The sequence below is a fragment of the Apis cerana genome, linkage group LG2 (assembly GCF_029169275.1).
Source record: "Apis cerana isolate GH-2021 linkage group LG2, AcerK_1.0, whole genome shotgun sequence".
NCBI lineage: Eukaryota > Metazoa > Arthropoda > Insecta > Hymenoptera > Apidae > Apis > Apis cerana.
The window spans coordinates 5,377,871-5,405,868 of record NC_083853.1 but is presented as its reverse complement, the minus strand read 5'-3'; the positions used below and the strand labels follow the sequence as shown (position 1 = coordinate 5,405,868).

The 27,998-nt window shown below is 34.3% G+C and overlaps 1 protein-coding gene and 1 long non-coding RNA gene across 3 annotated transcripts in view; one reads left to right on the top strand and one right to left on the bottom strand.

Annotated features, from left to right (window-relative positions):
• Positions 1-13,662: 13,662 nt before the first annotated feature.
• LOC107994060 (uncharacterized) overlaps positions 13,663-27,998 on the top strand; it is a 101,776-nt gene continuing 87,440 nt past the window's right edge. For both annotated transcript variants that reach the window (XM_017050820.3, XM_017050819.3), the window contains exon 1: positions 13,663-14,263. The gene's annotated coding sequence lies outside the window, so the exon portion shown is untranslated. The remainder of the gene's footprint in view (positions 14,264-27,998) is intronic.
• Positions 18,369-19,365, bottom strand: LOC114577006 (uncharacterized). Its single transcript, XR_003696668.2, has 3 exons — positions 18,998-19,365; positions 18,803-18,896; positions 18,369-18,726 (listed from the first exon to the last, which is right to left on the bottom strand). It is a non-coding gene; the product is annotated as an uncharacterized LOC114577006 (long non-coding RNA).

Here is a 27,998-nt window from a genome sequence, read left to right as displayed (position 1 = left end):
TGAAAGAAATGGTCCTTGAGAGTTAGGCAAAAAAAAAAAAAAATAAATACGGAACAGTTCGAACGAAGATGAAGAAGAACGAATGTGAAACAAATAAGCTACTTTCACCGGCCGTATACAGGCAATTTATTTCATAGCATCGAGCTTTGTAAAGTGGATGCACCGTAATTACTGGCACGAGAGAATCTAGAAGACATCTAATTCCCGAGGAAGAATCACGCGACTGTTATCCCTCGCATAAACGAAGTTTCCATGAACCAGATGGCCAGGAAGAGGACTATCCTTTTCTTTTATTTCCTTTGAAAACTACACCATCGCAATTACATCGGAAAGAGAGGAAACGAAAAGAGGATAATAAGAAGGATTCTATAACGATCTTCTTGCGTTTCTTAAGATTTTAAATGGTAAGAAAAATAGCGGTTTAAGACGGTATCATGTTTGATTACGTGTTAATGAAATGATGCTTATCGGTTTATTTTTATAATGATTTATAATTTATTTTTTTTTAAGATTACGAAAATGTATCTCGCAATGCAGTAATCTTATTTCCGCTGATGTATTAAGTTGGGATAATTAGGATGGTGTTTCCTTGGTGTTTCCTTCGATTTGTTGACGATTAAATGGTGGAAGTGAAAGCAAGGAAGAAATATAATGGCAGGTTGGTTGGCAGAGTTGATGGTGTAAAATTAGACGGCGGTTTATCTGCGGCTTTTGATCGGAGATGGTAATTTGTTAATTACATCTATTGTATGCGTGAAATTTTTTTATATTTCTTTTATGTAATTTGAGAGATAATATTGGTTTCGAAATTATAATTCAACTTTCGTTCGTCCGATGTATATAAAAATTATGTAAAAAGGAAAGAAAAAGTAAATTATTCGAGAGCAAAAATAATTAAAAGTTCCATTAAAGAAAATCGTTGTGCAAGTGTGTGAAAAAAAAAAAAGAAAGTGAAAAAATATTCAAAGTTATTTGTTATCCTTTTTTATAAAAATTTTATTTTAAATATCCTATCTTGGAAAAATAATTAGATATCAAATTATTCACGATATAATATTTTTACAATATTAAAAAATATAAGGGAAAGTCGAGTTTAGTCAAAACAGGTAAAATATAACAACTTATTCACGTAACATTGATAAGAAAAACTTTTGTTATAAACATTATTTTTAATCAATCTTTCGAAATAATATACAGCCATTTTCATTCCATTCTAAATTAATTAGCATCTTTTAAATATCCATTATGTGAAAGTGACACAAATTTCTACTTCGCGAATCTCGTAAAACTCTATTAAACTCGAAGAAACGAGTATTATGGTCGACGTGTCTCGAACCTGAATGTTTCTATTTAAAATACAGTAAGAAAATTCCTGATCCTAACAGAGAAGTTTGTGAAGATGCAAAACATGTTTCAGACATGCATTTACGCGCAGTTAAACGATGTTTATGGATAAACCAGGTTGAATGTTTAAAACCATATTTTCCGAGACTCGTTTCTTTCAGTTATACTAAATCATCGAAAAACAAATTGAATATACGAATATCAAAAATAAATTCCGCGTTCATCTTTGGCTAAAATAAATAATGATTTACAAAATTATGATACAAAAATTACGATAAGAATAAGAATAAAAATTACTTTACACGACGTAAAGTGGAAAAACTGTTAACCTACAATTAGTCTAAATATCAAAACGGTATCTAGGATACTTCTGCGATAAGGATGAAAAACATAAATACAGTTGGAGACTTCTTTCTTCACCGCTTCTCAACGGTATCATCAAAGCTTATCATTCACGCTCGATATTACGTTCTTCTGATCGCAACGAAATATTCTAAACGACGGAAGTATGATCCTCGAGAGGGGGAACAATTCCAGAGTAATTGTGAATTTCTAGGAATGAAGAAATTCTGCAACAATTATCTACTATCGTTTCAACGCTCATTCTTGGTAGCAACCGGTTGCATGCCAGATGGTAGATATTCTGCCAGCAGAATCTTCAGAACATTTGAAAAGAACGACCGTGCAATAAATAAATAATGAAATCTTGATAAAAGATCGCGAGTAAATTGAAGGAAAATGTTAATTTTTATTTCGACCTCGGAAGAGAAGGGATTCGCTTATCTATCCCGATAGAAATAATCGAGGTTATGGTGGCAATATGTTTTCCTTAATAAAAAGAAATCGTTCTCCAATCAACCATAAAATTAGAAGAAATTACTCTCCGTCATTCTTCAAATAAAACATCCTCCACGAGTCGAATCGTCCCTCCACAATTCTCCAACCATAGTATCCTAACATCCTCCAACCCTCTCCACCGCAAACAAGAGAATAATTCTCAAACTTTGATTTAAATCTGTCGATTTAAATCTACGGTCAACCGCAGACCAATTAAGAATTTCCATAGGAGACAAAACAATCTCTCCCTCCCTTCCTTCCTTAAAAAGAACGATCCTGAATCAAATCTCTCCTATTCCACGATTCTACTTATTTACGTGAAACAAAGGAACGAGCCTCGAATCCCCTCCTCCCTCTCGTATCAGCTTTTCATTAAAGTACACAGTAATGACTCGAAGAGAGATGGCTTGTTGGCCCGCGATTAAGCTGATTCCTCGTGATTACACGTTTGCCCGTCCAACGTTGGACAGGTCGATGTGTCACCGCGTTCCCTCCTGGGAAAACCGGGGAGGTTTCTGTTCGGACGGCAAGGGAGGCAGAGAGAGAGAGAGAGAGAGAAAGAGAGAGGCAAAGCAGTCGAAGAGAGAGGGAACGTCCAGTTTTTGTCGAGATGTTTAGCTACTTTAGAGCGAACGTGCAACGTTCCCGTGTAAGGGAAGTGAAGTGTGGAACGATTCTTGGAGGATGAGGAGAGGATGGAGGAAGGGCGTGATCGTGATCTCTTTCTGGAAGGGATCACGGTGGCAATTTATTCATTGAGCGTCAATGGCCGCCTCATGATCTTCCGTTCTCTGGCCCGGTTGAACCGATGCACGTAATCCTGATTAATTCGACAGCCGGATGTCGTACAACGTTTCCGAGGATCGTGATTATACACGACGTTTTCGAGTCGTTGTGCGTCTTCTTTCGGGTTCTGGTATTGAGGAGATATAAGGCAGGGAGGGGTAATTGGGTGTTTGATGGATTGGGTGAAGTGATTGGTGGTTTCGAGTTGATTTCAAGTGGCGATATTGCTTTTCGATTTTTCGATCGGTTCGTAAAATCGAATAAATTTTTCTCTCGAGTTTTTGATTAATATTTCTTTGATTTGTTTGTTTTTTGAATTGATCAACGATAGATATATCTAATAATTTATCACTTTCACTTCTTTTCATTTAGATTATTAAATTAGATCATTTAGATTATTAAAAGGATTACGTGAATTAAATATAAAATATGCAGTGTAATACTGTGTTATAATATGGACAATGGCATGGACTGGAAATATCAAACAGTTGTCACATGTGGTTGAATTCCACCCACTGCATTACAGAATGACATCAGAGAACCACATGACGCACATCTGAACCACTTTTTTTTTTATCTTGATTATCTTTATCTTGGCCAAATTCTCTCACAGACAGTCCGCACTGTACAATCAGTAAAGAAGCACGTTGCAAGCATTTCTCCGAAATCTGGAGCAAGATATACGATCACATACGATAAAAAAAATATTCTTAAACAAATTTTATTGTTGAATTTTCCATGCCCTATATTCAGTGAACGGATACAAGTAAGAAATTAAAAAAAATTAAAGACCAATATTTTCTTTAAATTAACATTTTCGACCCTACTATAATAATTGAGTTATTAAAGGGATTACAAGGAGAAAATATAAATCGACATCCAATTATACGTAAATCATTATACTGGGAACAAGTTTCCTGATACAATCCGGATAAAGAATTTAAATCATTAATAAAACGATCATTCCCCTTTCCCTTCTCTTATATATATTTTGAATATACAATCAACACCTGATCTAAGTTAATTAAACCCACGAGTGAGAAACACGATGGCCGTTAAAATAATCACTCACTCTCCTCTCATCTAACCCTATTTCCACCAGTGTTGGAAACTCGTGCAATTAGAATCTCTCTCGAAAATCAACATCCATTTCTATCAATGATTCCCACTTATCGATTAATCTCTCCTTTTATCGACTCGATGCAATTAATCAACAGTTTCACGATTATTAATGCCAACAAATATTCCGTTCGTTAGCAATTTAAACCGATTCCGATCCGGATGAATAATGTATAAAGAAAGTATGATCGTTCACCGAGTCGTTCTTTGGTTTAAGAAAAGAAAAGAGAAAAAAAAAAAAACACCAGCGGTGCATCCGATTAATTAGAAATTGTCGGTACTTCGTTCGATGTTGCGGAAAGATAGCCACGTAGGTGGCATAATTTTCTGATCCCTTTCAACCTAGGTGGAAAAAAAAATTGTATCGCCGCGGCCTCATCATCGGCCGAGTAATTTAGATTAATTACTCACGATAATGGAATTTGAATTTTTGCACAAACCGATTTTGTTCGATACCGATTATATTCGACACGCAGATGATTTATACATTTTCTCTTTGCAATCTGATTTGTCGGATCAGAATCATGGTTCCTGTTTTAAACAGTTTAAAAATCTGCATCCTCACACGAAGAAATATAATAAGGCTTACAGCGTTGAATCAACTTTTTGAAGTAATAAGTTAAGTTAAGAAGATCGTTTCATTAAAGAGAAATATCAATAAACGTTATATTAATATTTTTCTCGTATTATCTTCCATTCACAATTGTTTATCTTTCTGAAGAGGGAAAACAAATCTGAATAGACGTCGCTACGGTAAATTATTCGGTTGAAGCGTTTACCGAGCGTTCGCGGATCGATCCGGCATTGATTAATCAAAAAACCGGATAATTGAGAAGATAATTGAGTCTCGTGATTTTGTTGCATGCCGATGAAATTATTTTAATGGCGATTCGCTTCTCTCTCTCTCTCTCTTTTTCTCTTCCTTTTTTTTTTTTCCTTTCGAATCTTGATAAGTGGTTCAATGTTGCACTGAAATATTTAGTAGCCGTACCGAGGATACCGAATTGATTTAATTTGAATAGCGATTGGTATCGTGAGGGAATAATTTGGAAAAAGGAGCATCGCGAGGGTTTTTACAAGCACAAGGTTGAGATATAAATAATTATATCGTGAATAACGATGCGACAGTTATGCTCGCTTATTATTTTGATTTTCGGCCACCTACGGTGTTTTAATGAACCGGCAATAGCGTAATTACGTTCCCTCGGAGCGTTATAATTATTATCGTATCCACGAATTTTGTGTAACCTCATTTTTTTTCAAACTATTATTTCTACTTTTATACGAGATTAATAGATCCTTGAGATTCCACGGAAATCTTCGTTCTTCGTTTAAAAAAAAATATTACATTTAAGATGTAAAGAACGTAGGAAAGAGAATTATGGATAAAATGGATAAAAGGAAGCACATCTACATGTGTTTCTTGTTGCAATAATCATAAGAATTTCGTCATTTTTCGGGAGAATTAATCGTCAAATTCGAGGGAAGAACAGAATCGCGCGTAAAACGATACAATGGAAGCTTGAGGATAGGATGTGTTAAAGAAAATAAAACCTAATATATCCGACGAAATATTCGCTCGAAGAAGAAACACGAGCACGGTATGCATAAAACGTTGAACCGTGTAATTTCAATAAACGGGTAATGGAAAGCCTGAATCTAATTAGCCACGAGGCAGGTCTCCGCCGCGGTATGGACTCATAAATAAATAATGTAGCATAATGTTAGTTATTAAAATTGATACGCGTTACAATGTAAGACGCGATGCCAATGTGTGATAGTGGCGGTAAAACTGGAAAACGAGCAAATAGGGGTCGCGATCGGCAGAGGAAAGAAAAAAAAAGAAGAAGAGAGAAAGGAGAGGGAGAGAGAGAAAGAGAGAAAAGGTAAACTATCGAGCATTTTGCTGGTATATTAAGCTATAAATTATCGTAAAAATTTTATGAACAAGGATTCTCAAGTACGATGATCATTCGAAGAGGGACGCGTGGGTCGTGTGCCCGTAATACGTGCCCGTTGCATCGTGTAATTTTTACACACGCGTAAAGGATGCTTTTATCGGTCGTTCCCGGACAATGTAATAAATCAACGCCTCCCCGAGACCGCGGAGTTCCGGAAAATTCGCCACACTCCGTTCGTACTTTGGATCTCTAATCAAAACGACGTCTCTTTAATATATTTTATTGAAACGATGTTCCAAGCTTTCTCGATAACAGGGCTTACGTCTGCGATTTTGAATCTTTTCCTCGGTGATGGCAAAAGAAAATTTGATGATCTATTTAAAAAAACAGTGTATTTCCGTCGCGTTTCATTACAATAATCTTTTTCTATCTTATAAAAATATATAATGAAATATAATTTACGATATATTTTGAAGAAATACGTGGTGCAAAAACATATGCACCTTATAAATTAATTGCATAATCGTCTGAAGAATCTATGTCGATAACTGTGGTGAGAAAATAATTTGATCGGAGAAGGAGACGATCCCAAGATTTTTGAACATCGGGATTGTAAATGGATCAGAATCGATATTGGGAAGGGGGAAAGATCTCTTTTCGTATCAAAGGAGCGAATAACACGATGATAAGCGGCAAACGGCTCGAGCATATTTAACCGTAAGAAAGCATCGTTCGTGACGAGCCACGAGCGTTGTCGGACAGCATGTTGAATCAAGATGAGAGACAAAGCTAATTTAATAGACATTCCGATCGATGCTTGTGCTTTATTGCTTCCTGTGAGGTACACCGGGGATACGTTGCATTTTGATGAATATTAATGACGATCGGAACCGTCCGAGATGTGTAAAAATAGATCGAATCTTCGAAGATTTATATCCTCGGTACTCGCATTGGTCGTTACGGTGAACTTCATAATTTCAATCGATATGATTTATAACCCTCGATTAATTTCACAGTGTCGATATACAGTGTATATATTTTGAGCGTTAATGAGGGATTTTTTCTTTTCTTTTTTTTTTTTTTTTTGCTATTGGATTTTTAAACAACCGACGTGAAAATTGGATAATGTACATATTGGAAAAATATTTTATTAAGATAATTGTTTTGTTGTTTGATTTTCGTTTAAAAATTACAACAATTATGTACAATTGAGAGTGAAAATACGTTTTATTATATACCGATAAAGAAAAAGAGAAAACTTGAGATATTGTAACAAATGACCAGAGTATTAGAAATTAGAATTTTAGGTGGATGAATTGGATAAACTGTATAAGAACAATAGAAAAACTTTTACTTAGTTTCATATATGCTTATCGATGATAAAATTTTTATGACAGAATAACTTGAATGTTACTTTAATTTTATTAAATATGCGTATCCAATATACGTGCGCGTGAAAAGATTTTATAAACAGATTATACACAAATTTATTTCATTTTACCTTATCTCTTTTACGGAATGTTCAACTTCAGAACTTGTGCGATTTGAAGTGCTCGAGAAACTACGTCACGTCCCAAGAAGTTATTGCGAGATGCAGGATTCTAAGTGCAATATTTCTGGATATACGCCAGAAGCCTAACAGTTTAAAATCCTAACCAAGATCCCTTTTTGACATCTCGATAAACAACTATACACATTCTTTTTAAGAGGAAACTCCTCCAACTCGAGTTTTTCGAACGAATTCCACTAACTGGAATTACTTTCCATCACGAAGAAATCAATTGCGAAAAACATATTTCAAAATTTATTCAGCATTTATTTAAGAAAATCAAACGAGAATACCTGATTCAATTAACATTATAAATTCTAATTCTAAATTTTGTTACTCCGTTTACAGGATATCAATCTCCAACTATTCCTCATCCCCTGAAACCGGACAAATAATAAATACCGAAGAGAAAAAAATTTTCAGGTAGAGTAGATTGATTCGCGGGGAAGGGTTAAAGAGACGTAAATTTCCTCGAAAATGGTTCGCTCGTTCTCCCACACAAACGGAGAAAACGGTTAACAAACCTGTCGCCGTGTCCGAGGCATCGTGCACGCGATACCGTTCGAGCCGGCACAAAACGTGGCACGTTTTCTTTGTCGTCCCTTAGGACTTATGGTGCACGAGTGTCGTCCACGAGTGAATACGTGACGAGTATGTCATTAAGATTCCGTGCATCGATCCGAAAAGCGACGTGCATTTGTCTGGTGGAAGCGGGAAAAAGAAGAAAGGGCGCGAGGCCGTCTCGCGGTGGACAGCTCGACGTACAAAACGTGCGTGTATTTGTTTCGTTTGCAATCGAAGAATGGGCCGGTCGTCGCCGTTGCGTTGAAAAAACAGCTGTAACGACTCGTGGACGGGTTTAATATGCGTCCAAAGTGGCTCGAAAAGGAAAAAAGGGAGAAAAAAAGAAAAAGAAAAAAAAAAAGGAAGGCGAGCGTGGATGTTTAACAGTACAGTTAGAAGCGTTGCCCCGTCTTTTTCGAGAGGTACTGTTACACAGGTCTTCGGGTTACGCTGTTCTACTATGAGCAGCTTTCTGTGTGGCCTGTTGATAGATAGAATTTGCGCGCTCGTGAATCGATTCGACCACGTGTTGTGGTTTTGCTTCGATTTTCGTGAGAGAATTTGATGGGATCCGTGATGATGGTTCGTAAAGGAAATAATCATCGCGATCGTAGGAAAAAGGAATTGAACGTTGCGAAAAATTGGATGGATTGTATTTTAGGAAAGTGGGATAATTGGAATATAATACAATGAGAAATTGATCGCGTTGGTAGTTTAAGAAACTTTGATAAAATAAATCTTTCAGGATGATCCAATTTTTTGTACTACTAACGTAGCAATTCTTTTCATTGTATATTATCAATCATTCTAGCTTTTTTTAAATTTAATATAAATAGAATGAACAAAAGAGGAATTTTACGAGAATAAAATTGAAATTGATCGAAGAAATATATACTTTATGTAAATGTTATTAAAATATTATTTATATTAAAGTTTAATATGCGTTTTAATCGTTTTAATCAAATCTAATAGTAACTGTTAAACAAACCCCTATCGTGTCAAGAAGATGCCAATTGCCGTTGAATCTCACAACTCTCAACATATTAATCCCGAGTGTACTTACTTGAACATCTTCAAACGCTTCAAAATCTTCGATTCAACATTGTGTCGACTCGAAAGGTAGCAACATATTAGCCAATTATACCGTTCAACTAACAATCCTATTCAGTTAGGAAGTTCCATTTATTGCTACTTAAGATATTTTATTTTCTTTTTTTTTTATTTATTTATTTATCCAATTTCTGGAACATAAATCTATTTATATAATCGAAATGGTGTAATGCCTAAGATTTATATATATATATATATATTTATTTTTATATCTATCTAATAATAAAAGGAGAAATACTAGGAAACCATATAGCCACGAGTATAACTTCTAGAGGCATTAAAACGCGTTTTATGATGAAAATGAGGGATGTCGAGGTGAAAACTCAATTGCGGACATGGAAAACGACGTTCAGAGAACGCCTTGCTCTTTAACAATAGACATGTCTTCGCCGTTCGTTCCACTCGGTTTACCTTGGCACACCGCGACACGTTCAATAACCTTCCGCGTAGTGAAAACTGAAAAATCAGTCGGGAAGCCACGTGGTCGGGTACCACCAGAAAAGAATTACGACCGCAATCGCACGGTTTTACGGTCAGTTATATGACGTTTATGATTTACCAGACTGCGACGCAAAATTTCGAAGACAAAGACGGCGACGAAATTGAACGAGACGCATAGTTATGTCAATTACGATTATTTTTCCAGGAAGATTCTTGGATCTTCATCCAAGAGTGGAGATTGTAGTTACTGATTTTTAAGCGGTTTGTGGATAACTCTGTATTGCATGGTAATTTAGTTTGAACGTTCGATCATGAAAAGGACAATTTTACAACCAATTTGATAATTATAGCAATAAGTTAAAAGAATCGTTAAGACTTTGGAACCATTTTTATTATTCGATAATAACCGATAATTACAGTAATGATCATTTTTATTTTTCGTAATATACTTGTCGTATATTATGAGATGATAAAAAGATTTACGTGGATAAATTTAATATTGATGGAATTTTTGCCGATGGAAAGATCACTACGAGTGTGACACTGACATGTGAATAGTAAAGAGTAGATTTCTTATACAGAAATATTTTGGAATTCACTATATTATTTGTATCTCTATTTTTGTTTTATTATTTAAAAAGGATATTTATAGAATTTTTTAAAGATTCATTAGTTTAAAGTTTGCAAATAAAAATATTAGAGAAATTGATTTTGTCTAATAAATTTGTACAAAAATAAAACTATTACTTATCGTCTACAAGAAGTAATTAAGAAATCACAGTTACTCGTACTCGTGACGCGGGATAATAAAACTGATTTATTGCTTATTGTTCATCATTTAAGAATGCTTCACTTTCGATCTTCTTAAACTCATTCATTCATCAGTGTCTCCTATAATTTTTCGCGTTTCATTTTTTACGATTATTATCTCACACGTAACTGTTATTTGTTATCAAAAAACCCATTTAAGCTTGATGTAGAACAAAAGAGGCAATCGTTCTCTATGAGAAATCTGTACACGTGACGCGTTTCTTCCTTCTTAAAATTCAGTTTCACCACGTAGCTTTTGAGATTCATGAAGGACGAGTGGCTGTTCTAAAATGAAAAGACGATAACTTTAACCGGAAGATCGATGACACTCTCTCTTAGCGAAAGCATAATAGAGGCTTGGTTAAACGAACGATGTGAATCCATCAAAAGATACTTTTTTTTATTGCATCACGAACTTTCCCACATTCGCTTACACTTTATCCGATCTGATCTATTTTTCTGTCCTTTCCAATTTTTGTATTTTTTCTTCCGTGCGTGTAATCTCCATTAATCCTTCTCGAATATGTTTCAAAAATTCAAAACGTGATAAAAGCAATGAATCTCAATTTGATGCCACTTACTACCACAGAAAACGGTTCGAACAACAAATATTATTCATTTTCAATGTTTAACCAATGAAAAAAAAAATAAATAAATAAATTCACACCAAAGGATTCTCCTCTTGTGAAACTTCTTTCTTCTAAAAGTTCTTTCAAAGTTTCGATTCTCGGCCACAAAGCAAAAGCGCTCGACCAACTGGGTTACAGGACGTGTTCGAATCCGTAAAAACGCGAAAATGGGGTCGGTGCCTGGAAATATCCTATTACCCCGTGCTTCCTGCCTCGATTCATGATCCACCTTGTCGCACAATGAGCCCCGTCGATTTCTGATCCATCCGGTTTTCTATTCGCGTCAAGCGACGACACGCGCCCGATAAGGGGACGCGATAACACGTGAATTCACGGCGCGGAAAGGCGAGATTGTCGCTTGTGTGTCGTCACGAGAAAAGAGGAGAGGGACTATACGTTGCAATCTCTTTTTTAACGACCCTTTTATCCGTCGATTGTCGGACCGAGTGTGAGTGGAGAGGGAGGGAGGATACGAATCGAGCCCGATGATTATGAAAACTGGATGGGAGGGGTCGTCATTAATCAATGAATGCGCGCCGCGGGCCAATTAACGAGATCGCGAGTGCACGATGGAATGAGTAAACACGTGCCATTAAATTTCGCGCTGATGCCGAGTGGAGGCGATCCAAGGTATGTATTAAACAATTACCCCGAATATTAGCTTGATAGTGGTAAGTAGTGATGGGATCAAGTTCGATACGTGGGTCGATGGATCTGAAATCAAATTTTCGTTGGTATTAGTAAAGTATATTTGTTCATTCTGGTGGTTGTTGATTATTTGATTTTCGTAGGCTGGATTTCGAAGGCTCTTGTAAATTTCGTGAATCTGTTTGTAAATAGTTAGAATTTATAAAAGTCTGTTGTAAGGAATCAAAAAGATATATTTCGTTGGATTCTTAGAAGAAATTTATTTTACGTTTTTCATTTACAATTACTGTTTATAGATATATTATTTTATTAAAAAGCAAATGTGCGAACGAAATATAACGAGATATAATTATAATGTAGAATGAGAATTCTAATAATCAAAGATAGCGATTAATTCTTTTGATTCGATCTTTTGATTTTTTTTTTTTTTTAGATTCAAATTTGTCGTATTTTGAAACTTTATAAAATATTCAAATTTGTCAATTTTCGAATTTACTTACGATGTACTTGATCCCATCACTAGCGATAAGTGACGTTGATGATGAACGTATGGTAACATGTAGTTTTGTTAATGTTTCTTGTTTTTTCAGGATTGGTGGAGAAAAATTAGGCAACACTTTGCTCGAGGAGCTGTCCGACTGGATCGTTCGTTTATTCGATAATTGTGGCGAAGATTACTTGAACATTTCAAATGAACATTAACCAATAAGTGTTGCAATTGTTTATATATTCTCCATTTTTTCCTTTAGTTTTGTAATAATATACATATATTTGGCCTTTTAGGATGAGAAAAATATCGCAATACTGATATGTCTAGAAATGAACATGAAAATATTGCTAGATTTATCGAAATTAGAAATTAATCTATTTGTAAAAAGATCTCATTCTAAAATTGAAAGCTGTTTTTAACGAAACAGAATTATAAAGATATAAAAATAATTTGTTGTAACGCAACTAATCTAATATAAATAATTGTATAAAGTTTAATGGATCAATAGTTGAATTTAAGATAATTAATGATTGAAATTCAATTAGAAAGAAATATTGTTTTTGGAAAGAAATAAGATGAAAACGTGAATGGAAATAATAGATTCATCGTAATAGAAAAATAGGTATTTGAGATTTTATGTTCTTATCGATACATTCAATGGAATACGTAAAATACAGAAAATTATTTGTTCTGAACAGAATCATAAATCATGGCATATGTAGTTGACATAATGTACATGATATGTACACAGCAGGATTCAGTAGTCAAGTAGAAATCGAATATAAATTATTGTAGATTGCACTGTGAATGCATACATAAATATGTGGATAATATCTATGGAAAACGGAAAACGTTTAATTTCATTTTTATCTTTTGCAATAGAAATACATTTTAGGAATATGGATATAGAAAGAAAAATCTGTTTTTGCAGAAGATGGATTAAAGTAAAATAATTGAAAATAACTAAAATTGAAAATTATATTATAAAACTGAAAATAATGTATAAGTATGTTAAAAAAAAATTATTAATGGCTTTACATTTATTTAGAAATCAAGGAATTTTTCAAAATAGATTTTTTTATAAAATAAATAAATAAAAGATTGTTGTACAAATTTACTTGAATTACAAAAAAAAAAAATAAAATTGCAATAAATTTAAAATATGAATTCAAGAAACAATAAAAACTCTATATAGATTCCAAAGAAACGCCTTCTTTTTCATAATTTTGGTAAATCATTATTTGGTAAATCGTTGCTGAAATCAATTTATTAAATTTGAAATGAGAGCATTTTTCCGCCCATTCTATTTCTAATTATCGAACAGTCTCGATTGGAAAGCCCGCTTCTCGAAACTCGCAGTTACGACGGTTAGTGGCGCGCGCAACGATATATCGAAACTGCTGCGCACGCATCGAATTGTTAGCCATTATAAATGGAAAAGCTCGTGCGAATCACGTTGTGCAGTGTGAATTTGTGGAAAACGGTGGAAAATGTTCGATGTTCGGTCGTGGCATCGAACGAACGGCGAAACTGAGTGTTATTTCGAAGGGGGAAGTGCGCGCGTCGTGCAAGTGAGACGGTACAATCGACGATAGTGGGGAAGCCGAGTGTAACCGAGCGAGAGACGAAGCAAGATCGACAAAGACCCAGCGAGACCGCAACATGACGAACGCCCGGCAGCAGCCGAGGTGCGGGCAGTCTGCGCACGGACATCGATCGAAGCTCACGTTCAGTTATATCCACTCCCCAAAATTCCCGGTGTTTTCTTTTCGATTCATTGACACACCGCGTATAACGAAGTTCGGGACGCGAACGATTGCGACGCAATTTACGACACGCCGCCCCCTCGATCCTGTGAGTCGTGTTTCGATGTGGTGACATTTGTGCCTTCTGGAGAAAAAGACTGAAAATCATCGTTGTCCCGGACCACCTCGATTCTACAATTCTGCCAATTCAACATTTATATTCTGCTAATCGTCATACATCGATTGAACAGAAGCATGGTTTGTGGCTAACCTCTACACATTCGTCACCGGTAAGTAACGAACTTCACTTGATTTGTTTAATTCATCACAATGGCGCGATTATCACCGTCTTGGCGTAACATGGATCAATTCCATTCCGTTTCGTTCTCAATTTCGCGTAATTTTCGTTTCGATTAGCGTTTAGTGTATAAGATTTTTATAGTTCGTATTATTCGATGGCGTATTGCGTTATAAAAATCATATTTTTTAGCTCATAGCTATGGTAGATAAAGACGCGGCAAACACGACATTTTAACCTCTAACAGCTATATACGATTCTGCGCTGCAAACATTATAAACAGTTATAACTTTGCTCTCTTGTAACACATGGCAAAATAAATAAAGGCCATGTGTTATAATTATCTCATTGCTAATAATCTTCACTTAAGACGTGACTGTTGTAAAATAAATATGTCGCATTTTTAATATACTTTTTCCATATATTCTCCATATAGGAGAATTTATGGAACAAATTATTAGATTTATTTCTATTTCTATATCAAAATTGATATCTCAGACTTTTTAACTTATTATTATTGATTTTAAAAATAAATTTTAAATTTATATAATAATATTTTATCAGTAGTATCATTAATCAATAAATATTAAAATTCTTGATACATCGAAATTATACGAAACGTAATTAGAATATTGAAAGCATGGTTGAATTGGATAGAATCGTCAACATTCTCAAGTAAAATTCCACGAATTTCATTCAGTTGATCCGATTATATCCTCAAGGTATAACAACAAAAAAATTTCACTTGGGAAATGTTTTTCTACCGCGGAATGTCGTTGACATTAGTCAGAGTTCTGTGTATCGAAGCCATTCTGTTTATCGTTGAAGCGTTCCTTGTCCTCGAAAATCCGCAATGCGTCGTAACGACGAAAATGACGAGCAGGGAAGTAGTGGTCACGGCAGAAGGGCTAACCTTCGGCGTAACCTCTAAACGATTACGAAATCTGCCCACGGAGCATGCTTTCAACGGCGGGACAGTGTTTACGAGCCGCGATACGTGGTGGACAATAAGTGCGCGACAATAAAATGACTTTGGTACCGCTATTGTCGCGTATACGCTCGTGGATAAGCGTGTGCTCTCGTGCGTGTGTTCCTCCACGAGAGAGCGAGATCGAAAAAGGGCTAAGAAGGCCGGAGAGGCTGAAAATCAAAGGTGCGTTCACCGTTAATGGAACGAATGGGCCGCGAGAAGTGGGAAGATCGCGAGTACGCTTGGAAACCATCTCCTGATGGTTCTGATTTACAAGGATTTAGATCCGTGCGGTAGATAGGGCTCGTATTTAGACGCGAGGCTTCGAGAGGAAGCTTCTATGGGTTTAAGTCTTCTTTTATATCGCTGTCTTGATGTTTATGATCGATATATAGATACTTTTTCATTTTCATTTTGGATAAATAATTTATTTATTTTTTCAATTTTATTTTTGATAGAAATAAATGATTTATTTTTTTTTTGAGATTTTTATGGAAAATAAGACATACAATTTTAATTTCTTTTAAAAATTTAAAGTTGTATATTTTTTATAATTTGCAGGAGCTTGTATTTTATATTTTTTTTTCCATTTTTCGATTTTGAAATGAAATTAATCAATAGAATGTTCTGTATTAAGTAGAAAGTATTACTGGAATTGATTCAACATCTAGAAATAACAAGAAAAGTTTATATTGCAAGTTTTGCATTTTATTATTATCATTTTATTTCGTAGAAGATATTTAAAATGGTATACAATAGATATACAATACTTTACATTTCAATGATTATATTGCAGTTATCAGTTGTGATTATTTTTTCAATATTTTTTGTATGAATTTGAAATTCTTAAGTAAAGATCTAATGAATTTAATTTCGGTATTCTTCTCATTTCTTTTTTTCATACTCTTATTCCTTCGAATTATAGCGATGAATAATATTTTAATATTTATTTAATATTTTACGAAAATTTGTTACGGTTCATAAATAAGATCAAATAGGATACATTCTTTATTTTATTGTTTTTAGATGTTGAATCATTTTCTGAAATATTTTGTATTTATTATTTACACAGTCTTTATTTCATAGGATTCGATTACTTGTCAGAAAAGATATTGTTTCATTTTCTGTATTTGCAAAGTATTTTGATTATACAAGCTGGTTTTGAATTCCAAAACATCTATAGGATTCAGGAATGTACTTATGCAAGTATACTTTGATATTTGAATGAATCGGATGTCGTAAAAGTTATACTTGAGCCTTGAAAGACAAGGATATACATACCGTGAATATCGTGTACAACCTTCACTAGATTTTTATATTGTTCGATATTGTAAACAAGAAAGTTTAATTAAATTATAATATTAAAATTTTAATTATTCCATTTTAATCATTTTAAATCGAATTATAAATTATTAACTTCTAATTAATTGCGGCTTTTTAGTCACAGTAATAATTTTAGTTGATTTTCTTTTTAATAATATAATTAATATTGTAATCGATCTCTCACGATGACAACATTAATTATTCTTCCAGTTAAATACTGTTGCATTGTTCGAATCGATTTGATTAAGAAAAAGGGAATGTTAAAATTTTCTATTATGATTTAAAAGAATTTAACTTTAAAAAATATAGGAATTTGATAGATAAATAATAATAAGGATAATAATAAACATAAAGATTCGTTCAAAAAATAAGATTTTATTCCTTGGAATTTATTTCAACGCGAATTTGCATTTTTGAAACCAATAGATTATCGATTTATACTTTGAAAACCAAGTTTTTATCTGGAATCTGGCTATCTGTCTTATATATGATTTAAACAGGCGTTAATGAATTACGATGCAGCAGCCTATTGGTAATTTCATTTGGAAGGATTTAAATCCTAATAACTATCCAATTATTCTTTCTTTTGTGGTGTTTTTTTTTTAAATCGATATGCATGATTTATAATCCAGAAAACATATATTTTTGATTCTCAGGAATTTATCTTGGAGATACATAAGATGAATTTAGATGTTAGCATTGCTTATTACATATTTTGAATATCATCTTTATATTTTCTATTTATATAGCTTGACGATTTATATTTTATATATTTCGAATCTTTTGTAGTCAAATTCTTTTATTTTTCACTGGATAAATTTTTTAATCGATGATATTTAAAATATTTTTATTTTATAAATATTTCAGATATGTGTTTTCTATATTTATATAATACTATGTGTTTTCACATAGTTGTATATAAATATTAAAGTAAATATTAAAATATTTTTTTTAAAATAAATCAAAATTTTGTTCTGGATTCGGTAATTTAGTTTTTATAATAAAGATTTTTTTCAATTTTTATTTTTAAATTTTCCCAATTTTATTCATTACAAAGTAAAATGTATAAAATATAGAAAGACTTGAATAATCTCTTATCGCGAAGTTGTATACAGCGTTTACAAATTCTTTATTTTCCATACAATAGTAATTATCGATTTCTCGTGTGCAATAAATATTCAATATTTCACGGTTGAAATTCGGTTCGCGTATTTGCGTCGATCAAAAAGTGAAATTTTATTTGCTTCAAACTCGGGATTCCTCCAATCGTGTTGAACAACACGAAGCTGTTGATCGTTACGAATATTTCATCAATGGAAATTTTGTACAAATATCAAGCTGGTGGATGAATCGAACTAATTGGGCCGTTCGTTTAATCCACGATCCTCAAACAGAATTCAACACAACCGTGAAAGCAGTCGATTCACTTTTCCTTATCTTGACAGTTGCTCCACTTTGAAGCCTCGAACCACGTTTGAAAACGACAGTCTTCGGTATTTCCATATCCGTCGTCCTTTCTCTCGTCCAATTAAATTACAAAAGCGGCTGTTACTTAAGATGGAATTACTTCGATCTTTTAAAAAAATTTTATTCTTAAATTAAATTAGCTTCATGTTTCGACCGACGACCGAGTATCGATAACTTTTAATTAATATGTAGGTGTGAGTTGTGAGCGAGATTCTCTGTATAAGTTCAGTTGAAATCATATTTTGAGAGTCGAGATTTCATTTTGATGGAGAATGAGGGAGATATATAAAAACAAAACCAAAAGATTTATATATACATTATCGTATATTGAATATTGAACAGTAATGATAATATTTAATAAATTGATTCAAAAAGATTACATTTGTTTAAAATACAATATAAAATATTTTATGGTACAATTATTGTTTAATATTATTAATAATTAATCGATCAAGCGAAAATGTAATAAATTGAAAAAAATTGGATTAAATTCTTTATATCGAAAAAATGAGAAGAAACGTACATTAAAACATAATATTATGTATATTACATGTTATATACAAATTTGAGAATTCATTAAATAAGTACGATCTCTCGTATTTCGTGCTTCCTTCGTTCATCTCGTTTTCGAAAAAAAATGAGGGAATACCACAAATTTTACCACTGAATATTTCAAACGAGAATAATTCCATTACCTGAATAAAAATTAATTCACCATTGATAAAATATTTCAATTTCAATCGGTCAATCGTCATAGATGTTGCTCGATACCTTAAAAAATAAATTGATACAGGAATCCAATCACGAAAACGAGAGCTGCCACAAACATAACTATCATCCAGATATAAGCAAGCATTAAACCTGCCTAAGAAAAAGGAAACCTAAGTAAATTTATAAAATTACGAACATTATAACTTATGATGGACTATATATATATATAATACGAGATCGAATCTGTGCACATACATTCTTCACGGGGTTGAATGCTGGTATTAGACATGGTGTTCATTGTTCTTCGTTACCAGGCTTCCTTGCTACGTCGAAACAATATTTTTTTCGATATCTTTTTCACACACTGTACACATCGTATACACAACGACGATTTTTTTTTTCAACGTGTTATATTTCAAAAGGGTTTGGGAATATTGGGCGATTTTCGTACCTTTTCCAAATTATATTTTCCACGGAATCGTCGTATTTGGTATCTAATTCTTTACGTATTTTATGGCTGTTACATCTTCGTTCCGTGATAGTATAAAATTACACGAAACATGCCGAAATGTTTATGGAACCGGTGATTAAGGCGACGCGATATCATTCCGGTGATTTACGCGTCGCGATGTTTGCCCTTGTTCAACCAGGGACTCGAATCTCGTTTGGCCTGTGTATCGTGGTTGCGGAGAGATTACTTTCATTTGCTCACTCGTTGCGCAATCGAGCAGGTCTTGATGTGCGTATACGGGGTGTCTTTGAATGTAAGGATAATCTTAGCTTGGAATCTGAGGGATAGTGTAATTCCTTTCGAAGTAGGTACGGTAATAATTTTTTTTTTTTTTGATGAACAATTATGTTATATTATGTTAAAAATTTGATTTTATTGTGGTGTACTTTGTGTTCAAATTAAGGCTATTTCACGTATGGTATAAAAAAGCGAGAATGATTATGATATGATGTTACATAACAGATATTAAATGGATGCAGATATAAGCAGAATACAGAATTAGTTATTATATGTTAGATTAGTTACAATATTAGGTTTGTAATAAAAATGAAAGAGAAATGAGGAAACGTGCTATGATGATAATCATTATCTTATTTGAAACGAAAAAATGAGGTAATTTTATCAAACGTGTAAATAAGTAACAGATAATTTACTGGCAATATGATACTTTTATTCTTCCAATCCTTAATGCATGCACATTCTCTGTAATTTACGAATACAAATATTTTTATCTAATCTTCCCATGCAAATAAAATTAGGATGTTTCATATAATATAAGTTCCATATAATATAGGCGAATCTTTGTTAAATTTATATCTCGAATTCAAAGCAAAATCAGAAGATAACGCGAATACGTACAAGTTGTTCTCGAATAAACGAGAAAGTAGGATATATATATAACAAACCTATAATTTTGCATTATGAAAATCGAGTGAAACATCAACATGCACGGCATCGAGGAATATTACAATAAGTAAAAATTCTAATCAATAAAAGATTAAATATTAGTACAAGCAAAGTAGAACCTCTTTAGACATAATTATAGACAACATGGAGACCAACGAGGTGGAACGAGAGATCGATATATTTCGTGAAACGTTATCTCCCCGAAGCAACGTTTTACTTTATGCATAATGATGATACGAATTTAAAACTAGAAATTTAATTGAACGTGCATCGCGATATAGGCTATGGAACCGCTTGTGGCACACATTTTCTGTCCACATCGCTAAACATAGATTTTCACTCGTGTAAAATTTTTTTTGATAAATAACTTTCCACGTGTTTTCGCGCGCGCTAAAAATACAGAAGCCGATGTTTTATCATTTAACCGGTCGGAAGTATTCTTAAATAGAGTTCCAGGGGAACAAGATTCTCGCGGTTTATTTACGAAATCTCTCGACACTGAAGAAATTTACTCGCTGTGTTGAGTATACAGTGCGCGTGGTTACAAATGAATGTTATCAACGGAACTAATGAAATCGCTTTAATTGCCTTACGCAATTCCCAGTCAAGGAAATTCCTTTCGAGTAGAAAGTAATTAAAAGCGAGAAGTTGGATGGAATGTGTACCATTATATTTTATATTTCTTTTCAATAATTATTAGGATTATTGTATTCGCGGCGAACGAGAGATTCATTTAGAAAATTAAAAAAATCGAAAAGGATCGTATTTATTAAAGGAATCGATATGGTTGTAGTTAACGCGTTAAGAAAAATTAACATCCGTAGCATTATATTTTTTAAATAATTTTTAAATAACGATTATTTCTAAAAAGAAGAAAAATCTTATACTCTTTCGCTTATAATTGTTCATACAATATTATCCATATAAGTGAAAGCAGTGTTATCGTATTTATAGTACGATAGTAGTAATCTCTTTCAAGGTAAAATGCTTGCAATTTAAGCATATACAAGTTCAATCGTGCCAGTCACACTTCCCTAATAATTCAACTGTGATCAAGAATTTCATACGCATGCTCGATTTATAGCTATATTTTCTATCTGTAGTGATAGCAACCATCGTGGATCAATTTTCGAGTCCTCGTCGGGATAGAAACTCGTCGATGATTAGCTTATATCAATTAATAAATTGGTCTCGTTTAACTCGATATCGATATTTCGTGAGCAATTAGCGATGCAACGCGTTTAACTTGGTAAAAAATAATTTTTGCCAAGCAGAGGGAAAGTAACACAAGGCCCGTGGAACACGTGAATTTCTTTGATCGCGGAGGAAATCGCGATATCTATCATCTCGATCTTCATATACGGTTCGATGAGTTTCTTACCGGGCCAAGGAAACCTGCTCAACACGCTCCCGTGTCTCGAAATATATTAGCCATGTTATAGCTTGTCAATGAGAAATACTACGAGTTTAATCTGTGGATGAGACTCTATCGTGTTAGGTAATCCACGATAAGATCTGAATCGTATCTCGATAAATTAGATATTATGAACGTGAGTGGGTGTTCTATTGCATATTAATACTTAATCGAGAATATTTTTTTTAATTTTTGGTTTAAAGAAGAAAGATATATAAATTGATTTTTCAAGATTTTCAAAGATAGAGCTTTTTAGTGCTTTATTATTCTTGTAGATAGATTCAGGTGGTTGTATTTTTTCACTATTTTTCTATGGTATTTTGGTTAATTTATTTTTTCAATCTTTTCAATCAACGCAATTTGAAATATATTTTTGATTCATCTTTTAGTTTTCCATTATTCGCTTTTTTTGATTTATTATAATTTTCAATTATTCGTTTAATTTTTTTTTTTTTTCATATCCCTCACGTTTATTTAGTTTTAATATTCGATTATTATTTAAATCACGACTTGCTATGAATTTTAATAGACATGCACTTTCTCTCGTTGAATTCTCTCAAACATCCACCGTGGCCCGCTATTCTTTCTTTCTTTTTAAGAACGTTCACCCTCGCAAACGCGCATACTGGCGCCACTCAGCCATACTTAAATGTCGTACTTGTGTTAAGTAGTCAAAGTACCCTTGTCCCGTTAATTCGCGATATAACCGAAATGTGACAAATTCTCGAGCAAGAATAGTAAGGAAAATTGAAAAGTTCAAGGCAAAAATATTCTCGTATCATGTACTATTTTTAAAAAGAACAGAATTTAAATTCTCGATGAATCACGATGTTTTCTTTTATATATTTATATTTTTCTAAATTTCACGGTTTATAAATGATTCTTGTAGCTATTTTCATAAATTATTTAAAAAAAAACATGGCTATATACGATTTAAATAACGTCTAATAAAGAATCTGTCGACGAAATCGTTCTTAATTTTTCTATTTGATTAAATTATTCAACGTGATATTTTAATCTGATGAATGATATTATATGGTGATTTGTTTTTATTAATTTCGTTAAATTGCAATGATTTTAATGCACATATAATATCATGATAAGTTAACAATATCTGAAAAATTTAATCAAATAATAAATTCAATTTTTAATAATTCATTGTAAATACATTAATCATAATTTAAATATACCTTACCTTGATTGCTTCCTGGTAAAAATATTTTATTATTTCCTTCAATATATTATATATATTGTCTCCTCTCATAAATTTTATTATTCTATTTTACCAAAGACGGATAGAACCATTCTCAAAGCTGTGTCTCACCTGCATCCTTTAGTAGACCCATTTTCTACGTTCGTACATTTCCATGAAAGAATTTCCACGACCGCTTATAAAAAAAAACCAACCGTAAATATGTAATAAACATCTCGATATATTTATCTCTCGTTTTCTACCGTTACTCGAAGCTGAATTTATATCGAAATTTATGAGAAGTTTGCATTTCAATATTCCCCTCGTTCTTGTCTCCTCGTGTACAACTATACGGAACACGCGACACGAGAAGAAGGGGGAAAAAAAAAGACAAGAAAACGTGGCCTCTTGTATCACACGCGAATAACGCTAATTAGATTCGAACGAGCGTGAAATCTTAATTCCCCGGTTCGCTTTCGAGGAATTTCGTCATGTGCGACCAGTTTGTCACTCTTTTTCCACGGCCCGAATTGCTCTCCATTTGTCAGCTTTCTTGAACGCCGGTCAGTGTTCAAACAACACGGTTTCTCGCGTGTTCGGAACGGTTCTTATAAATCAATCGGGATGGAGACGCGGTGAAACGTCGATTAATTAATCCCGATGTGTGTCACTTACGTCGATAACCGATCTCTCCACGCCGTTCACCGCTCGTTTTCGTCCAGTATCGCGAAATTACGATCCTTTGTTCCGAGCGAGCCTTTTTTTCCTTTTTTTTTTCTTCAAACGCGCGCCTTGTGCTCGTCCGCGAGTTCCCTCGCTTATTCGTGACATGGAGGCTGCGGAATCGCGAGCAAGAGTCGCTCGAATAATTTCTCAGAAGAATTTCACAGCATGGTGATCAAATGGTTATAGAAATGAAAATTTGTGGTTATGGAGGAAGATTTTTATTATCTAAGAATTTTTTTTTAATTTTGTATGACTAAGACGAATACTACGAATAAGCAGAATAAAGAAAAATAAAGGAAGAAAGTAAGGAAAAATAAATTTCTGCAAGATATAATAAATTTAGATACGGAGATCGATATTGATAAACTTTTCCATTACATTTATCCTCGTTTAATGTAGGAAGAGAAAAATGAAGAATGCCACGTATTTCAAGCGGCTCTTAAATTTATTATTCAGGCTTTGATCTCGCGTAATCACTCGATAATAATGACGTGCGCGCAGAAATAAGCGAGCAGCAGGTTAACCGCATATGTCTCCATTTGCGGAGCGTGGCCAGTTTTTGCCCGGTGGTCGATGAACCGCGATCACCCTTCCCCGTAACGCGAATTGCTCGAAACTATTAATACAACGCGCAAAGCATTAGAGAAACGGGATGAAAATGGAAAAGAAACGAAAAAAACGAAGAGAAAAAGAAAAAAAGAGTGGAACACGAGGGGAGAGATGGAGAGGACGAAGAAAATCGGCACAGATCTTCTTCCCAATTTGAATGTTCGCGCGCTTCGTTACATCCTGCGTTAATTGCAATTATAGCATAATTAAACTATGACCCTTCCCCCCTTCCTCTCTTTAACAATGCACCCATTGTGTTAATAATTACGCCGTGGAATGCGATTCGTGATCGGTTTTACGTAACATGTACACGCCGATACCCGACGATCGAATGCTAATCACGGTGTTCCGTGGAACACACGGTAAAGGAAACGAGCGATGTGTAATTCGCCTAAGACACACCTGTAACCAGACACTTAACGCTGTATGCGTGGCAAGTAGTCGCGATCAGCGGTCTCGAGAATTCTCTTTGGTCGAGTTGTGCTTACTTTGCAGCTCGTCTCTGGTGGTTCTACGATACGAGAGAGGAAACGCGTTGATACTTTTCTTTTCTTTTTTTTTTTTTTCCTTCGAAGTCGTGAAAATCGACTTTGCACACGCAAATGATATGATATTCGAGCCTTTCGTACAGGTGATCGTAAATGTGCTTTAAATATTTTATAAAGTTTTTCTATTTTTTTTTTACTTTCTATTTTGGTAATTTAAATAATCTTCTCTAGTCTTTTTTCTTTTTTTTAATTTATTTATCTCAAAGGATAAAATAGAGAAGGATTAAAATGCATGATTATAATCATGTGTCGATACATTAAACTATTAGAATTTCCCTGTTAGAAATTATGCGTATGTATAAATATTTACCAGAAGGAATATCAAAAGATTTATCGATGGGGCACCTGCCAACAACCCTTCCTCGTGTCTATTCAAAGTCCCAACTAAATATCGAGCGCACTCGAGACTCACAGTGGGTCAATTGCAACGCAAACTCACTTGACAATTCAGAATATTTATCGAAAAACATACCGTTCCGATGAAGTTAGTCAGCTCCTTTCGTGCTCGCTCGAAACGTTCAAGAGTGTACTTCACTTTCACGCTTATCCAATCATTCCAATTTTCTTTAATTGATAGTACAATAACAAATCTTCATATCTTGATTCTTTCTTCCACGAAGAAACAAGACACTAAGGGAATTAATTTAAACAGAGTCAGTTTCTCTCAATTAGTTTGAAACAAAAAAATAATATTAACAAATGATATGAAATTATAAGATATGATATATCTTAGTAATACTTGATAATCTACACAATTAGATATTAATCTCTCTAAACGATATAGACATATCTATCAAAAGATCAATACCAATACTTCAATATATTCGCGAATGGAAATAGGAAAAGATGAAAAACCTCGAAAGCATAAAAATATATATATATATGCAAGCAGAAAGGTATTCGGTTCCCAATCGTAAAAAAAAAAAAAAACGACCGAGAAGGGTACAATAATGCGAGAGGAATACTCGCAGCATAAATCAAATCGCCATCGGTTGACCTGTGATCCGTTTGGATCTCTTTTGTGCCACGCATTTTCGTCGTTTTGCGCTTTTTCGATGGAGGTCCTTTAAACGGTTCAGGAATTCCTCAAGGTTCCTGGTTGACCGCGGGTTAGACGAGAGAAGAAGAAGGTTCTGTCACCTCGGTATAGGGTGGTGGCGTGGCCTTGCCGTGGCCGCGCAAAATAATCGTATAGCTGACTGCATATAGCCCGTATACCATAACGCGCTCCTTGTTCGAAACAGGGGCCCTCCCTCTCTCTTCTACCATTGTCCCGATCGACGGGGCCTGAAAATCGACGATCACGACCGTACCGATCCTTTTTGTCCACTTTTACGACGCTCCAGAATGAATTCCGTTCACCGTGCTGCCTGCCCCGCCGCCACCCCTTTTCTTATTTCTCCTTTTCATACACTGATGAAGTTATTAATGCTGATGCAGGAGGACGGAGGGAGATTCTTTTGCTTTGTTTTCGGGCTATTGGTTTAACGTTTATGGGTTAAAGTTTAATTATTCGTTTGGAAATAATTATGTGGATTAATAATTGCAATCAAGTTTCGATAATTCAAGTAAAAAGTTGAAATTCTCGAGTTCAATTCAGATTAGAAATTTAATATTATTAAAATGGTGATGTAGAAATTAAGATGCGTGCTATGTTTTTTTGACTCCTGAGATGGAAAAAGATTGCGGCTAAACTCGTTGATTTCTACACACCTGAATGGTATAAGATCTTCTCGCATTTCCATGCAAGAAGATACTACGACGTAATATCCGTTCACAAGATCATAGCGGTTGAATGTCAACTGAAAAAAATTATAAATATTCGCAACTAGTGGATATTTTTTGCGCGAAACGAATTCTAATTTATATTATAATATTGCACTTAACTCATAATAAATAATTATTTATGCAAAATTTTCACGGATAAATATAAAGAATTCCAGTAATTAAAATATCCTCAAACTTTCCACATCATGAATACATCTTTCGTCGCAGTATCGACAATATTTTCAGTAGAATTTTCAATCAATCATCTCGAATATCACCAAATCGTTAATCACGAAACCTTTAACGCATACATTATTCTCAAATCGCAAAATAACGCCATAAATGTTTGATAAAGTACCAACCAACCCAGCCCGTCCCAGTAGCTTGCTAAGTAATTAGCTTCATCGTCGTAAACGAGAAGGGCAGGGGAGAAATCGGGAAGCGTGTTCGCGCAATAAAAGCAGGCACAACGGTACAACAAGCGCATAGGCCTCGGCGTTATCGCTGCATAACTCTCGCCTAATAATAGTAGCACGGTGGTGGGTATTCGGCCGTGAGAATTGGCAGAATTAATAGATACGTTTCGTTAATTCCTCGTGAGGCAATTCGCGAGTCTGGTAGCACGTATCGAGGCACAAATCAATGCCTATTCGTGCGTGTACACTCCGGACCCCTATTTAATGGTCCTCCGCGTTCTAACGGAGCCCCCCGCGATCTATCCGTCCCGCTTATGTATCTCCTCTTACGCGACAACTTATCTTTACGCGTGTGACTCGAGATGTAAATTGGCTGTATAGAGGCGACACAAGCTACGCCAATAAATATCTCTATTCCGTTTAGCCGAGCGTCTGCGTCTGTCGTTTCATCCCTCTTTTTACTCCTCGCTTTTCCCGTACTCGCAGCTGGCTCGTGTGTATGTATGTGTGTGTGTATAGGATCGGCATTGTGGCGTAGCTGTGCACGTCCAGCTTTTGAGATATGCGGTGATTCACAGTGGCGCGGATGTACAGTTTCGAGCGAGAAACTAACGCGGGAACTAAACTCGTGGGAGTGTGTTCAATCCTTTATGCGCTATCAATGGGAAAGATTGTTTTGGAGTGTACAGTTATTAGGTGGAAAAAAATTGAAGACATGGTTTTTTTTTGTCTCTTTTAAGATACAAGATGTTACGAGATTTTTCACTTTGTTCTTAGATATTTAATCTTTGCGGAGCACTGTGTTATAATTCAATTCAAGAATTATTATCCTTCTCTTCTCGATTTGGTTGTCATTTTATTAATTTTCCACGTGTTTAGGGAAGCATAGTATTTTTTTTTTGCTCGCGAACCATTATATACGCGATTTTCTCGATATTCACTCTCCAAGTTATTAAATAAATTTCTTAAAATAGGTTTACTTCGAGATATCTGTAGAAATCATAACAATTCGTATGTACGTAATATCTTCATAATTTTCGATACGCCGAACAAAAGATTATTTCCACGACTATAACCATCATGTTCATCACTCTCATGTAAATTTCATAACTCGGAACGACAGGACGAACGGACCAGGCGGCGACTCCCTTACCATTATTTATTCCT